Source organism: Dermacentor albipictus, chromosome 5 (genome assembly GCF_038994185.2).
Source record: "Dermacentor albipictus isolate Rhodes 1998 colony chromosome 5, USDA_Dalb.pri_finalv2, whole genome shotgun sequence".
Taxonomy (NCBI): Eukaryota; Metazoa; Arthropoda; class Arachnida; order Ixodida; family Ixodidae; genus Dermacentor; species Dermacentor albipictus.
The window spans coordinates 105258242-105273158 of record NC_091825.1 but is presented as its reverse complement, the minus strand read 5'-3'; the positions used below and the strand labels follow the sequence as shown (position 1 = coordinate 105273158).

General features: G+C 47.7%; 1 protein-coding gene across 3 annotated transcripts in view; it reads left to right on the top strand.

Moving 5' to 3' along the window:
• Positions 1 to 11306: 11306 nt before the first annotated feature.
• The window catches only part of LOC135905912 (metabotropic glutamate receptor 5-like), a 392463-nt gene continuing 388852 nt past the window's right edge, over positions 11307 to 14917 (top strand). For 2 of the 3 annotated variants that reach the window (XM_065437030.2, XM_070538651.1), the window contains exon 1: positions 11307 to 11996. The gene's annotated coding sequence lies outside the window, so the exon portion shown is untranslated. Of the gene's footprint in view, positions 12002 to 14917 lie in introns of all 3 variants that reach the window. The other variant, XM_070538653.1, reaches the window with a different exon arrangement.

Genomic DNA, 14917 nt, shown 5'->3' with positions numbered 1-14917 from the left:
TGAGGAGTCGATGACGTTGAGAGCCGATCCCCTAGGTAGTGTAGTCCACATATGTCTATATAGTGCGAAATATGGCAGCCCGACTGGCTGGTTCCGGACAAAGTGCGAACAAAGCTGGATATAGTACAAATTCAGACGGCCCGATACGGCGGTACCGGACGTAGTGCGAATTAGGGCGGCCCGCGGCGGCAGGTGATTTCACGTGAACTCAGACGTGAGCTACAACACCCACAGGCCGTTCTTGTTGTGGTGTCGTCGCGATTTCACTGCTTTCGTGATATTGTGATCATTCTTTCGTCGTCATGTTGTCGATATCCTTACGCCGTTTTTACTCTGTAGCTGTCTCTGCTTTGTCCTATCTCCGTCGTCACGCCGTCTCCGATCCGTCTTCGGCGTACAGTCGTCATCGTTCCATGGTTGCCACGCCACGGTCGACATTGTGTCGTCATCGCAAAGTCGCCGTCATGCTATCGTGGGCCTTCCATCATCGTCCTGTTGCCGTGGCGACGGCACTGACGTCAATCCATTGTCGTCATCGTCGACGCGCCGCCGTCGTCATAGAACCGTCGTCATACGTTGTCATCATGGCGTCTGCGTCATTCCAGCTCTGTCATTCCTTTCGCCAAGCCATCGTAGTTATGCTATCTTCGTCATACAATTGGCATCATCGTCGTCTTACCATTGTCGCCATCTGGTCAGCGTCTTCATTCTATAGCCTTCACGCTTCTTCGTCACTCTCTCGTTCTTGGAAGTTCTATGTGATGGAACGCGAGAGAATTATGCTTGCCCGGGGGCTCTTTCGAACAAAGCGGCAAGAGATCGAATCCGGTAGGCCAGAGTTACAACGTTAAAAGGAGGAAATGTTTGTGGTCACCCTAAACACCACGAACCGAGTGGCCCATCCGCTCTGCGCGGCGGTGCCGCAGGACCTGCATTAAAGTTTATCCACTCACTCACTCACTCACTCACTCACTCACTCACTCACTCACTCACTCACTCACTCACTCACTCACTCACTCACTCACTCACTCACTCACTCACTCACTCACTCACTCACTCACTCACTCACTCACTCACTCACTCACTCACTCACTCACTCACTCACTCACTCACTCACTCACTCACTCACTCACTCACTCACTCACTCACTCACTCACTCACTCACTCACTCACTCACTCACTCACTCACTCACTCACTCACTCACTCACTCACTCACTCACTCACTCACTCACTCACTCACTCACTCACTCACTCACTCACTCACTCACTCACTCACTCACTCACTCACTCACTCACTCACTCACTCACTCACTCACTCACTCACTCACTCACTCACTCACTCACTCACTCACTCACTCACTCACTCACTCACTCACTCACTCACTCACTCACTCACTCACTCACTCACTCACTCACTCACTCACTCACTCACTCACTCACTCACTCACTCACTCACTCACTCACTCACTCACTCACTCACTCACTCACTCATCACATGCTCACCAGAGGGGTCAATCCATCCACGTGCTAGTACGTCTCGTACTTCAGTACGCAAAGTCTTCTACTATCTTTTACGGATAACATTCATGAGGCTGAAAAAGCGTCAAAGGAAGCACTCAAATTTTCGTACACATTTGCCTCGCCGATACCTTTCAGAAACAATTCGCATGACATAGATAATCATCAAGGATTGTTTCTGCCCCAATTTATTTTTCTTCAGAAACATTTCAATGAAGCTGCTTGTCTGCTTCTAATGCGGCTTACGGTGTAGGAACGGCCGACAGGCTGAACAAAGACTATTGCGTACCCGAGGAAGGCCCCGGCTACTGGACGAGAGGTGACTACAAATAATTTACAAACCACATGTTTTACCTTGGTATTATGGCCAATGACAGCAGATGTCATACGGCCACGTGGTGGACCTGTGGAGTGAAGCCACGGGCGAGGTGCGGTAAGAGGCGACATGCTGACCTTCTGGTTTTCCCTTCCACCAGTGGCACGTTATGTTTTATGTCACTTAGTTTATTTACATTTATCTCCTTCTCTCTATCTTTTTCCTAAGCATGAAATTAACTTCCGAACAGCAACAAGAAAAGGCATTCCTGCTATAGTGGTCATGTTTTTCCTTGAGCGTGAAATTAACTTCCGAACAACAACGAGAAAGGCGTTCCTACTATAGCGGACATGTGATGTACACCGTCCTAGACAGACCAGGCAATCGTCCACCGCCAACTAGAAAAGTTCGGGGCTTGTGGTTAGACAATATGTAGGCTTTGCTGGTTGTGACTTCACTGTTTCACTTATCAGTCACTCGGTGCTGAACGAGAAACTCTCCGAATTTCGGCCACGCTGCAAGCCTCCTCCGCTTCCTTAATATTTTTTTTTCATTCTCACCGTACAGTCTCGCCACGTCCGTCTCTGGCATGGCGGCCAACCGGCGCTACCTCTGGTCAAACAGAATTACCGCAACCACGACATCGTGGTTGAGCGCGCGCCTCGGCTGCGGGAGGACGTGGATTCAAAAACACGCTCTCCCCGGTTAGGAACCAGGGGGAGGGGGGGAAATAATCTGTAAGAGTCCACCTATTAAACTGTCCATTTTGGCCGCTGCTGATTGGATGCAGCTGTACGAGCGAGGAGGAAGCGAACGGCCCCATCCAATCAGCAGCGGCCGAAATGGACAGTCCACTAAGTGGACTTCTACAACATACCTACCCAGTTATCCAAATGTTCATAGGTGTCTCCCGGCCCGACGCTCAGATTTATTTTGGGGTGAACTGTCCTGAGGAAGAAGCCTGCGTCATGCAAATCCCGTCGAACTTTGTGGGCGCAACAAAACGCCGCAAAAAAGGGGGTTATGGGCTGCTGTTAAGGCGGCAATTTCCCATGTGGCATCCTGCGGTTTAATAATGGCCGAGCGCTTGGCTGGGAGCAGTCCTTGTACTTATTTCACCGGTATGTATATCTAGCTGTAGCTCTAGTCTACCTCCCACAGCCCCGGAGTATGCTTTACAACAAGACCTTCGGTGGCTGAAAACACACACACACTTTCTGTCATTGTTCCTGCGGCTTCCTCATCTTCTGTGACATGGCTGATATCCATGTGCCGACCTCGCATGCAGAAGCAAAATTAAAGAGCACTCTGGGGGTCGCACAAAAGGCCACAACTCGAAACGTTGTTTTTCTGCACAAGCACGTGCCTCCGTCGTTTCAGGCAAAAGAACCGGCAGGGAGGGCTCTCGCATTACACTCAGCAACAACACGGTAACTTTTTGCTTTCGCTGTCGCGACGTTTACGAATGGCAAACAATTGGCCATTTAGTCATATCATATTTCAGAACCGAAACCCGAACCTTTTACGTCGCTTAATACGTCCTTTCGAGTGCGTCTAACGTCCAGTGGCCCATCCTTTGACTCTCGAGTTACTACACTTCTTCGTGGGCGTCCTATTTGTAGCTCCCAACGATAAAGCACAAGAAAATAAAATCAAAAGGAGCGCAATAAAGACTTCGGGCTCCTATGTTCTGGCATGAGCGAGCTGTTGTCATAGTAACTCTTTCTTTTGTTTCTTCGCGAATCCATACGCCACTGCGGCTCTGTCGTTCTCAGATCAGATCATCTTTGACGCTGTGGGAGTCTCGGCGGCCTCGGCACCAGTGATGGGGATGGGGCTTGGACAAGATGTCAAGGTAATACACATCCTAAGCACAAAAATAGCGTTGGCCCACGTGGACATTAGCGCTACGTGGCCGTTGTCCCTTACTTGTCGGCTCGAGTTCAGCATAATTGCGGGTTTTCTTATTTATTTATTTTTGCATGCTCTTGTGGACAAAATATCTTGATTCAATGCTGGTCACCGCGAAAGTATCCCGCTTGCAACGAAAATTCTCTGTAAAAATACAGCACTGTTATCTTGGCAAACTCGTAACACATGCGCAAAATGTTTTTTTTTTACAGTGATAGAGACCACAGTCGCGGAATCGGGTCCTCCAATTCATTCCCACTTTATTCCGGAGAACGTAAATCCCCGTAATTCGACTCCTTTTAACTACTCGGCATGGTAAGAGTTGAACCAGTGTCATTCCTGGAGCGGTTGACCTGATCTTTTCCATTTCTTACATTGTAGCTAACTTGTAAAGAAATAATTAAACGCTTTGTAATTCGCTACTTGCGCTTGCGTGCTAAGTAATTGACAACATATTTTTGAAGTCTTAACAACGTTACAAATAATACCGCGCGCTACATTTTCGCGCAAGAAAAACACGATTTGTGGTTTGTTATCTCTGCACCGCATTGATACTTGTAATCTTTCTAATATATACTGTGTTTTGTATTGATGCACGTACGTTAATTAAAAATTAAGTTTTGGGGCGCTACGTGGTAGGGCCACGATACGATTGTGAGGCACGCCGTAGTGGGGGACTCCGGATTGATTTCGACTCCCTGCAGTTATTTAACGCGCACCCGATTCAGGGCACACCAGCGTTCCTGCATTTCGATCCCACAGAAATGCGACCGCCGCAGCCGGGATTGGATCCCGCTGCCTAGGGCTTGGCAGCTTAACGTCATAGCCGCTATGCCACCATGGTGGGCCGTACGTTAATGTGCCTTTACGCATTAAGTCGCAGTAGATTAAGAGATGGAGTGAATTGGCTGTGTATTTCCTTGCCCTGAATAAGTGTTTGAAGGTAAGTACAAAACGCAGTATAGCCTCAAAGAACGATTTAAAAGAAATCGAAAGAGGTTTATCAGATATAAAGCTTGCAATACGTGGTGCAGTATCCGCGTGTTACGTACCCTCGGATGTAGAAATGAAAAATGCATGGATGGGGAAGAGAAACGCGCCGAAACGTACGAAGTAGAGGGGCGAAGAAATGAAAAAGGAAGCAACAAAATAAAAATAAAGTGGTGTAACTTATGTTACCAATTAAGCACGCGCACACAATTTAGGTGCGCCTAAACATAGATTTAGGTGAGCCTGAAGGGGACATTGAAGAAATAGTAAGTCGAACTAGATTGATAGGTTATTCGTTTAGAACTTTATCATCGTTTTCTGTGTGCCAATACGTCCCTTTCTTGAGCAGAAAATTGTCGCCGAAGATGCCGCTGCTTGCTGCTCCTCAATTTGAATCGCCGGCGCCAGAGCAGACACGTTGACGTAATCTCCACGTGACCTCAATCTGTGCCACACTCTGTGAATAGGCCGGTGCTGGCGTCACATGATATGTATCATAGTATACACAAGTGGCGCCACTTCGATTTTAAGAGCCCAGCCGTTCGTTCCTGCGGCGAACGTCGTCGGCGGCGTAACCGAGTGAACGAGCACAGTAAAGGATGAAAGCGAACGCGTAGTGGAGCGGGGTATGAAAGACGCGAGGAGGAAAGTGGAGAGGAGGGCGCAGTGGAGCCGAGGAAGGTATGGTGAAAGCGTGAGAAGGAAAGCTTAGTGCGGCGACGATGTCTACGAGATGGCGCCAGAGTAGCGCCCACGCGCCACCCACGCGCTGCCTCTCGCGATCTCCGGATCCTGTGCAGCAGTCGCGCCGCACTTCGCTTCATTTGCAACGTGCCCCACGAGACAGATTGTCCGCGCCGGCTAATATATCGCGAAATGAAAACAAGTATAGAAGTGCGCTCAAATTTCGCATTAGGGAGTATCGTATTCATGGTGAATTGTTCTTTTATTTTCGTCATTTTCTCCCTTACTAATGCTCTGTTCTCGCTACGATAGACTAATTCCTTATTACTCAGACCTAATCTAGCTCGACCTAATAGTTTCCTTTATTGCACCTCTTAAGGACACCAGGTGGTCAAAGAACACCAGATTTACTCCAGTCAATCTAGTATTCTCGACTACTACTCTGCTCCAGCATTAACCTCAATATTATATTGAAATGTAAGTTACTTTTTATTATGTTTCCAATTTCGAGAGAGGAAATAGTTAATGCAAAGTGTGTTAATGAGACGGTTGGTAGAAGGAATGCATTACTCCCAAATAGCTCCTACTTTTGGCAGATTCAGAGAACGCTGTTCTACAATACATTGTCCTATAGGCGTGTGAGTACACAGCGCATGCGGAGCCAAGAGCCATCTCGGTTTGCCTACTCTTTTGACCCGCCGCATATTGCCTCTAAGATAAGGTGCGCGGGGCTGCGCTTAGCTGTTCCGTGCGCAGCAACGACCGGGCTAGAAGAAGAGACGTGTGTTCACCTGCTCTCTCCCCTCTCCTACCCACTCCTTTCGCGCACAACAGCAGGCGAGCGGGAAGACGGCGTTCAACAAGGCACAATCCTCATCGTCTCGCCCTCACATGATTTCTCTCGCACCCGCAGAATACGGTGTCGCAGGGTGCGATATATTCTTACCGCACTTGTACTTTATTCGGAGCCTTACGGTGACTGTGACGCTTACGTGGGTGGCGACGGTGAAAACTCGCTTCGAGTGTCCCTATCGTTGCTATCGCAATAAAATGTTAGACGTAAATTTAGAATACAGGAACACAGCGGTGTGAATTAGCGAGAAAATGGAGTAGCCGACATATTAGTTGACATTACGATGAAAAATGGAGCTGGGCAGGTCATGTAATGCGTAGGGCAGATGACCGGTTGTCTATTAGGGTTACAGGATGGGTGGCAGAGGACGGGTAGCGCAGTCGAGGACAGCAGACAGTTGTGTGGTGTTATGAAACTAGGAAACCTGCAGACAAAACTCGAATCAGTTAGCGCAGGACCGGGGTGATTGGAGATCGCTGGGAGAGGCCTTCGTCCTGAAGTGGACAGAAGAATAAGGTAATGATGGTGCTGCTATCTTGTGTGGAACCTTTACCATTTCTTCGTCTGCTAGTACGGTGGGAAATTACGTTGCCCATTTTCCAAATACATCAGCAACGACGTGCACTGCTCCTTAAGTTAGATGCACTTTTAACATTGGTGCAAACCCATTATGCTGTTTTCATGATGATTATGACTATGGTGATTACGTGCGCATCGCCTTCAAAACTGGGTGGTGACACGCGCATACCTGCGAACCTTCCAGAATTTTTCGCAATGTTCACGAATTTGTACCCGTTTTACGATTTTACGAAAGTTGCGTCAAGTTTTACAAAAAAGTAATTTGGTTCGCAATAAAATATTTCGCCCGTTGGTCCCCGTGCCTTCCTCTGCAATTCTTCTGCTTGGGAAAGAGTTTGTAGAAACTTGCTTCAAGCATGCATTATACAAACACGTTCACGAAAGGCGTGAAATTGGCAACATTAAGTCACAGTAAAATGTCGCCCTAATCTTAAGAAGCGGGTTCGTTTCTTGTCTGAAATTTGCTGCTCAAGTGTGCGGCTACTCGGTGTACTGCGTCTAAAGTCAGATCCTCTTTGCTCGAGTACGTAGTGCGTATCCCAGAACAGACGTGCGCTCAGGTTAAGCAGTAAGTATTTACCCTTTTTCATGGCACCCTCTTCCACCGCGGGATTTTACGAATTGTTAATTTCGCAGGTTGGCAGTTATGCAAGCGGCACCAAGGCCATATTCTTTCAACTTCCTGGTGTGTCTAAGCCTTTAAACCTTGAGACCCCAGTCTACGTTTACTTCCGTTTAGTCATTTCTAAAAAAAAAAAGAAACTCCATAGCGCGATGCATTGTTTGTGAAAAAGAACTATCTGTTCATAGAACAATGGTAACCGATTAGGTGCGTAACACGCAGATTACGGGCTCAAGCTTGATGTTCGACAGTTACGAAGTTAGGCAAACGAACATGTAGCAATATAACGCACTGACCCAGTTGCGAATAGGCTGCAACGTACTGCATCGTACGGGTGATAAAGACTTCGTGAAAAAAAAAATTGCTGATTACGCAACACGCTCGCGCTGATCTGCTGCAAGTCCGGCCGGCCCGTAGACTGTTGTAGGGTTGCGACATACTACTTTGTTAGAACATCGAAAATGCTTTGTCTTTTTTAGTAAATTTGAAAGGAATGATGTCCGCTAGCTGGAGATAACTTGCAAGATAACTTGCTTGAAAAAAAAAGAAACGTGGAATTAACAGGATAAATGTTCTTGTTGACTGCTAAAACTCTTGAAGACCATGTGAGCTTTGACAAACGTTGAGTGCGAATTTTCCCAGCAGCTATTTTGCACACACCCCTTAACAATAAAAAGCGGGTGAACAATGGTCTGTTAATAAAACATCTGTCGTGCAATGAGTGGTATTTCTTGAAATTTTTCTTTTTTTTCCCTTTAAGTTCATAACTGCCGGGCGTTGAAAGCAGAGGAAGATAATTTTTCGCTGACACTGCCACGTAAAATTGCCCAACGTCATGAACCAATGGGACTAAAATTTCGAAGCTTCCGTACTTTAACATTAACCCCCCCCCCCCCCCCCCCCCTCTTTCTCTCTCTCTGCGCGTGCACGCATGTTTGCATCGTCTAATTACACGCAAGTGAAAAATGAAGCGAGGAAAAAGAGAAGAAAGAAGGACATGCAGTAATTGAAAAAAAAAGAATGAGGGGTAACTGCGTTTTCTGGTAACAGTAAGACATTCATTTTGCTCATTTCTTTGTGTAGCATGGAAAGAAAGAGCAATTCGAGTCGCACGTGGTGCCAGCCACGCAGTGGATTCAAGAAGCGCGATCCATTGTTCACGTACCATTACCGCCGTTTCTTTTTTGCTTTGGCTGCAGAAACGTACGACCATGCGTACATACTTTTTGTAATGCTCATTTTGCCTGCTATGCATGCTTGAACGCTCATATTTCCTACGTATAGTTCACACGGTCGGTCCCACCAGTAAGATTTGTGGAAATAAAGCTTTCTTACAAGTAAACAAGCACGTTCGCGCTTGCACCCTTGGCATCGCAGGAACACATCCGTGAATTCAGCCTTGTGGGGGAGAGGGCAATTGAGTGAAGGATACGTGTCAGTTTGTCGATATCCCCGAAGGTCGATATTGCCTTTTAAGGCCCATTCACATGAGCGATTGACAGAGAACGCGCGACCGACCGGTACTAGCGATCGAAGAGTGACTCTAGGTGACCGATGTTCATGCGGACAGGTGCGACCGGCCTGTCGCCGCACCGAAATGCGCCGCGATTCATTTCGATCACTCCTTCTCGCGCCGTCGTCGACACGTAAATTAGGCAGACGTCGTGCTCTGGTGCCGATGATTGGTTCAGTAGGTTTACCGTTGCAGTCACGTGACTGGAGAATCCAGCACTCACGCGACTGGCCCATAGGAATCGCTTTCCGACCAAAGCGACCGTTTGCGACCGGCCGCTTTGCCACCTACTTGGTCGCGCGACCTCGGCAGAGTCGCTGGTGTGAATGAACCTTTAATCTAGACCCAATTAAGTACCAACTGTTCGTTGTAACTCTAACGATTAGTGTGCACAATTTGTTTCCGAGTTATTGTCACCTGTGCGCCAATAAACTTCTTTTTTTATTGTCTATTCTTCCCTCCTTTTACCTCCTCAGTTGGAAGGTAAACGACTGGGAACGTCCTTGGTTAACGTCCCTGCCTTTCTCTCTTCGTTTCTCTCTGGCTTTTCCTTAGTAAAATTCGCGTACCTCCATTTGTTGGAATGAACTTTCAATCCGAGAGTGTTATAGGTGGACCTCACACACGTACGTATCCGTCTGGCGAAAAATGGGGGCCGATCCCAAATTCAGAGCCTGACAGGGCGTCTCAAAGCGCTTGCTGTCACGAGGGAAGAACGCTAGGAACTTACACCTGATGCACGTGCCGGGCATCTCAAAGAGCGACTTTGAAACGAGAGAAGCGTGCGTGTTATCGTGACCTAATGATTAGAGCATTGGGCTCCCGTGATGGGAGGCGGAGGTTCGGTCCACCATTGATGACGTATTTCCTCATGACATTATGGACAGACTGCAACCACTTTGGAGGTTTCTAAATGGAAATTCGAGGTTTGTTTGCGTACGCAACGTGTCAGAGTGTACACGAAATTGCAGAAATAGATACCAGGCACTCTGATAATTGATAGCACCCGCCGTGGTTGCTCAGTGGCTATGGTGTTGGGCTGGTGAGCACAAGGTCGCGGTATGGAATCCCGGCCACGGCGGCCGAATTTCGATGGGGGCGAAATGCGAAAACACCCGTGTACTTAGATTTAGGTGCACGTTAAAGAACCCCAGGTGGTCGAAATTTCCGGAGTCCTCCACTACGGCATGCCTCATAATCAGAAAGTGGTTTTGGCACGTAAAACCCCGTAATTTGATAATCGATAGCGTGAAAGGGCCCCCATGATGCGCGCAGCTGTCGAGACGGGGCAAAATATATGTATGCGAAAGTCAGTGATGCCAGGTTCTTGCTCCGCCTTTCTTTTTCTTTCTTTTCTTTAAAGTACAGAAAGTCGACGAGGCATCACGCTTGTTCCTAGGGCGTGTAAGTACTGACATTGATATTGTCACGTGGTAGTGACGGTGTAGAAAGCAGCAAAACTGCGAAGGATGAAACTAACGTTTTGTTGGGCGAACCTTTACCCTCAAAAACAGGCTACACTTGAAACACGATAGCGGCGAACACAGCCGGCAATCGTTGGAAATCTGATCAGCAGGTGAAGCACATCGGCTTTTATACATCAGTCATCGGATGTTCCAGAGTAATCGCTGGTTCCCGCGTGTCTTCCAGAAAGTTCTACACCCGCCGTGGTTGCTTAGTGGCTATGGTGTTGGGCTGCTAAGCACGAGGTCGCGGGATCGAATCCCGGCCACGGCGGCCGCATTTCGATGGGGGCGAAATGCGAAAACACCCGTGTACTTAGATTTAGGTGCATGTTAAAGATGCAGGTGGTCGAAATTTCCGGAGTCCTCCACTACGGCGTGCCTCATAATCAGAAAGTGGTTTTGGCGCGTAAAAACCACATAATCTTAAAATACATAAAATCAGATTCCACAAAGTTCGGTGACAACAAACAGCGGGTAGAACCATCTATAACATTCGAGAAACTTCCTATGCATGTAGGCGCGTCCTGCGCTGTGCGAAACATTTGTTAGGCTGTGAAACGTGGTCACTCGATAAACAAGTACACTTGTCAATATTTGACGACTTGTGTGCGTCTTATTCAAATAATTCTCTTTGTGCTGGACCCGGGTGCTTTAATCACAGAAAAAAATAAAGAAACCTGGCATCAAGCTGGCGCTGGATCATAGATTTTTCATCTTCCCCCGCTAAACGCGCGTTTTCATGGTAAACGAACCGACACAAAGAGCAAGAGGTGGATGGAAACACCCAAACAACCGCTTTATACCGGATATCGCGTGAGACCAAATGTGTTTTACGAGGTCGCCATCCGCCACTCTCTGCTTCCTCCGCCTCCCGCCGCGTGGAGCCACCTGCGAAGGCCCGTCACCGCTCGGACGCGTTCGCGTCCTTGCCTCGCGCGGCGGCGTTGGCGTCGGCCGCACCCTCTTCCAATCCGGCTTCCTTTTTCGCCGCCGCGTTGTTTCAAGCCGCGAGCGGGCAGAGATCGCGGAGGCCCGGGCTTCACATCATCGGCGGCGCTCCGTCGTCGCCGGCCCCTCTGGCTCCTCTTCTCAACCTCCTCTCCCGCTGTGGCGGGCGCCGCGAGACTCGGTTCTTCCTTGTGCGTGTGACCGGCAGCACACGCCAGCCGGCCGAGTACCACTGGTCACTGTCGTGGCCGGCGGTGAAATAGTGCGTTTATGAGGGAAAAGAAAAGATAAACAAGAGATTGGCCGTTACTAAGCAGCGTCCACACGCACTGTGCGAGACACGAACGTCCGGAGTGCCGTGCTACCGACTTGGGACGACCGGCTACCTCGCTCACTGGACCATGTGTTGCGCCAACACGGGAGCCTTGTGATAGTTGCTCACGGCCGCCACCGCCTGCGATGGTGCCATCGCCTGCCCGTGCTCCGGGTTCCGAGTGACTTAACTTCCTTTCCTGGCTTTGGCCGCACGCGCGAGTGAGCGACGACGGTGATAAGAAGACCGAGGGATTATCGCTTGCGAGCAGCCTGCTGGCAGGTAAGGTGCGGTTCTGCGTTCATCGCACTGTGTGTGCGCGCGCGTGCCCGAGTGTGTTGGCGTCTTCTTGGCTTCAAGCTAACCTGTAGGCTCCGGCTGTGATAATCTACCAAGACAGACATTTCCGTTGAAAACCATGTTTTGGAAGAATTAAAAAAAAAACAACAGAGGAAAGGAAATGAAAATAATCGCACTAGGCATGAACCAAATATACACGCGGAAATGGATGCCCTCTCTGCCTCTCCTTGGGGTGTGATGGTTGAAACTATGTATGCCTTATGTTGCAGCGAAAAAGGCGGGAAGGTGCTTGTTGTGCAGGTGGGAAAGCGTGAAACAACTGTTTTTTAGCCGTGGTCTCGTTTCTCCCATTGCTTGGGCGTGTCACTATCGGTGGTCGAACGCACTATCCTAGCGGGGGATTAAGGGCGCTACATCTTCGTTGGAAAAGTCTGTTATCAGCGAAACACGACACGCCACCGTAGCATGGGCTGTTGGGCAGACACATGTTATCATCCACAGCGGTGTAAAGCAATCGCGATGGGCGAGATAAAGTTGTGTGAACGTCGCTTGCGCGGTTGTTCTGTTTTAGTTTTGAATTTACACGTTCTCGAGTTACAACTATGCGAAAAATGTGCAAGAAAAAGAAAGGGGGCGTATTAAAGGTCAGAACCCGTATTACAAAGCACTGCTTACGATAGTGAACTTCATAGGAACAGGCTCTCGCAAACTGCAATATTGAGAGTATTAGTGGAGGTCTATAACAATGGCGGGCTATATCATGTGAGGCTCTAAGTTTCGTCACAGAGAGCACATATCTTTTTCCTGGTGATATATATATATATATATATATATATATATATATATATATATATATATATATATATATATATATATATGTGTGTTAGAAAAAGTATAACAGCGCAAAGGACAGGAATAACAAAATTGGCGCCAGTTCCTCCATATTAATTGTGTCTCATGCCCTGCCACTCTAACTTCAACCCCCTACCAGCCGGCCCAAGTTAGCATTATTTTGTGTATTAAACAGCTGGAAATAAACATCCCTTGTCTCGCCCCCTGCCCTTCCTCCCCTCACCTCCACAATAAAGGAAGTGAATAAGAAGAAGCGGTACTGTCCCGTATAGAGCTGACGCCTGTGTTCCACCCTTCCTTAGGAGCTTCTCTTGGTTAGATGTAGGTTACTACACTTGACCGTAGGTCCTCGTCACAGTTAGTTCCCCAATGTTTTGCCGTGGCGGCTCAGTAGCTATGGCTGTGTGCTGCTGAGCGCGAAGTCGCGGGTTCGTTTCGTGTCCGCGGCTCCATCGGAATGCAAGAACGCCCATGTGCCGTGCTTTTGGCGCATGTCTAGAGAACCCCAGGCGACCTAAGTAAGCCGGGACCTCCACCGCTACTGAGTCCCTCGTAGCCGCTTCGGGACGTCGAACCACATGATATAACTTAATTTAATTTGAAGTACTTGTTATCCGTCTTACATTACGTCCTTCGAAAGCATCATGTGCTTGTTATAGACTATGTCGGCATATCTGCAGAATTATTTGGCCGAGTACAGTCGAGCATTCAATTAAAGAAATCCGTAGTTTTATATTGCAGCGTAATACACAAAAAAGCTCAAAGCGAATTAATGAAAAAAAATTGAAAGTCAGTAATGTGTATTCTGGCTTCTTGGCATGCGCAAGAACTGAAAGTCTAAACAACATTAAGCGAGAAGATCGTAAGCGGGAAGAATAACGAGTGGTACTTGAATCTCTTTTCCTGCTGTGTCATCGAAAATTTATATAATGGGCTTTGTTGGGCGAGAACGAGTACAGGTTCCTCCTCGCCTATAGAAAGCATTTAATTTGCGTGCAACGCAATAGAAAGTAAACTTTTTTCCATGTTATGGAAAAAATAAGACTCAGGTGAGCGTAGATATATATTGATCTAAGATTAGTCTGTATACCTTGGTCATAAAGCTAAGTGAGCCTGGGCGCTTCCATACTAGTGAGATAGTTATTCACAGAGTGAGCAAACACTGAAATAAAACAAAATTGCGTACTCTAGTGCGCATGCTTAAAACCGTACAAATTATATCTGTGGCGAATTAAGACGGTTTAATAAATTTTGTTCGAACTACGCGGTAACGTAAATGAACCCATGTAAATCCCCATGTACGGCTTGTCACACCCAATTAAATTATTGGAGGATACTGAATAAGCGCGAAATTTCCGACATGCTCTAAAGGTGAGCTTCAAGTCAAGTACACAGATTAACTGATCATGCAGCTACTCGTCTCTCTCTATAGTGACGAAACCTTCACTGTCGTGCTATTACAGGTAGCACGTTACCGCCGGACACCACCTTAGATTTTTCACATAGCATCTCGGTAATATTTTCCACGTTGGTAGCAACATTACTACAGCGACATTCGTATCGGGAGAATTGATGATAGCAACTGGTATACGCAGTAGGATGCAAGATCCATAATATATAAACGTATCGTTGATGTACATAGCGCTTTGAGGCAAACTGAAATGACGGTACGAAGGCATACCAGACGGTCTGCATAAATGCTGTTCCGTTATCCGACATACCATCATTTCCGTGCGATTTATTGTAGCGGTATAATTCAATCTTTGGCGCACTTAGATGGCAATTACATAACGAGAGGAATGCGCACTGGATAATGACGCACCTATGCTTTGTTTGCAAAATAGGACATATCTCGCGGTGTAAATGCGTCGTACAACCACGGCTGAGTGCTCGTACCTCCCAGTGACGCCGTAAAGGCGGCTCTACAAAGAATCTTACGAAAGAAATCGGAGGAGACGTGCTTCTAATGCAAAACGCCAAGCTTCATCGTTATTGGTCGCACCGATCCCCGTAACGCTGCACGCGTAATGCATCTACTTCCGAACACAAGC